Below are 2,219 nucleotides of genomic sequence, written 5' to 3' on the forward strand. Positions count from 1 at the left end.
GAAACTCTAATTTATGAACAATTAGAGTCATGAGTATATTCTTCACTTAAATATTAACACTGCAATAACTGTCCTGTGACTACACTAATGTTTGTAACAAAATTTAAAAAGTATGGAAATTCAGACATATGTATGAATTGGGCGGCACGGTGGGCACTGCTGTAAAACATTGGCCTCACATTTCTGAGGACCAGGGTTCAATCCCATCCTCGGCTCTTTCGAGTTTGCATTTTCTTCCCATGCATGTGAAGGTTTTTCTTTCCTGGCACTCCAGTTTCCTCCCATATTCCCAAAACATGCAAAATTAATGTTTCCTCGAGGTGTGATTGTGAGTGTTTGTCTCCATGTCCCCTGCAATTGGCAAGCAACCAGCTCAGGGTGTTCCCTGGCTCCATTTCAGAGTATGAAGCCCCCATGCTGAAACCAGGGATCGAACCATGGCCGTTTAGATCTTCAGTCTAACGCCCTCCCAGCTGAGCTATTTTAGCTTCACGTCTTAAGACCCATTGCCTAGATGCAACTCCATCAAAAGGCCTAAAAATCCAAAGCGGTGAATACGACAGATGAAAGAACAACAAAAGCCCATTTGCCAAAACCTTTCTATCATAGGGCACAATATGAGGTGCAATCACAACAACGCGAGCAGAACTGCCATAACTCAGGACCCTCAGATCTTGAGCTTTTACTTTCTACTGGTTGCAATTCATTTAAAGAGCCGACACAGAAACACTGTAGGACACGACCAGTGGTGTAACAAGTGCCAGAAAAACATACAGCTGTGTATTACATGCCAACATTTGAACAATAGAGGATCCTACAAGCTGCGATTGGCTGGCAAACGGTTCAGCATGTACCCTGCCTCCTGCCTGACAATCGCTGAGAGAGGCTCCAGCGCTCATGCGCCTTTCGTGAGGATAACCATCTCAGATAAAAGACACCCAGGCCCTCAATAACCCCAAGTGACCTCAATGCCTCCTGCTGGTGCTCATGATAACAACAATAATCATAATAAACAAAAAGATTAACACTTGTACTGAGGTTGAGGTGGACGGGTCTGAGAAGACCAGAAAACAGAGCGAAAGAAGAAAAGCAAACTGAGAATGCAAGCAGCTGTTTGTCACTGCTTTTCATCAAGGGTTTTGCTTTACTTATCTTAAAACTAATTGTGTGAAAGTTGTTTTGATTTCAGCTTTATGTACTGACTGAAATTGATGGCCGCGGACCAATGGTTTCGTCCGCTGCCACCACGGGAATACCAAGAACCTCAGGGGAAGGAGTGACAAAGGTGTTGTGGTTTCACGGTGATTGCCGGAGATGAAGAGCGGGATCGGCAGTGTTTGGTGGGTGACAGAGGAGATGACCTGGCCCTTTAGGGCCGTGAAGTTTTACGGAGATGGGAGTGGCTGGGGGCACATATCCACCTGTGTGGTTTGTTGTTCTAGAGGTATGATTCTCGCTTCGGGTGAGAGAGGTCCCGGGTTCGACTCCCGGACGAATCCTGCTAAGCTGTCCGTTGTGGCTCAGTATGCTGTAATGTTTTACCTTGCTGTCTTTCTCAAGGTGGCCTGTGTTGAAACTCAAGGGTTCATTCTTGTTTCGGGTGGCAGCCAAATGATCATTGAGTTATGTGGTAATGTGCTTCATTGTTGTTGATGAGTTATGAAGTCATTTGCTCTTCTGTGTTGCTTGTTGTTCTTGGGGAACATTTCTCGAGGGGAGCAGGACTGAAAGAGATCCCAGGGTTGAAATTCCCGACAAGCTCTCTTTGGAAATGTCAACAGCCAGGAATCCTTTGCCGTCGGCCACAGTGGCCAGTATGACAAGTGATCATCTTTTTCATTTCTGTGGGCCTTGTTCTTTCGGCATGTTTCTCGATTACCTGTGACCTTGAGAAGTCCAGTTTTCAAGTCCCAGAAAAACCCTTTTTCCCAAATTTCCATTAGCTGAGAAGGGTTTTGTCTGCTTCACCTTTTTGCAGTGAGAAACACTCACAATCTCCGATGCCCTTCCACACGTCAGCGATGGCTTCACAGTGCCGTGTCACAGTACTCATTTACAGCAACAGAGATTCTATTGATGATAATATTCCCACCTTATGTTTAAAAGATCTGAACAACGAGTCAACTAACTCTCTTTTATGTGTGATGTGATGAACCCGGAAATGATGGTGGCGGCCTTCGCTGTTCAACTATATTGTGTGAAAAGTGACTGCTGAGCGG

This window comes from Syngnathoides biaculeatus, chromosome 20, assembly GCF_019802595.1.
Source record: "Syngnathoides biaculeatus isolate LvHL_M chromosome 20, ASM1980259v1, whole genome shotgun sequence".
NCBI lineage: Eukaryota > Metazoa > Chordata > Actinopteri > Syngnathiformes > Syngnathidae > Syngnathoides > Syngnathoides biaculeatus.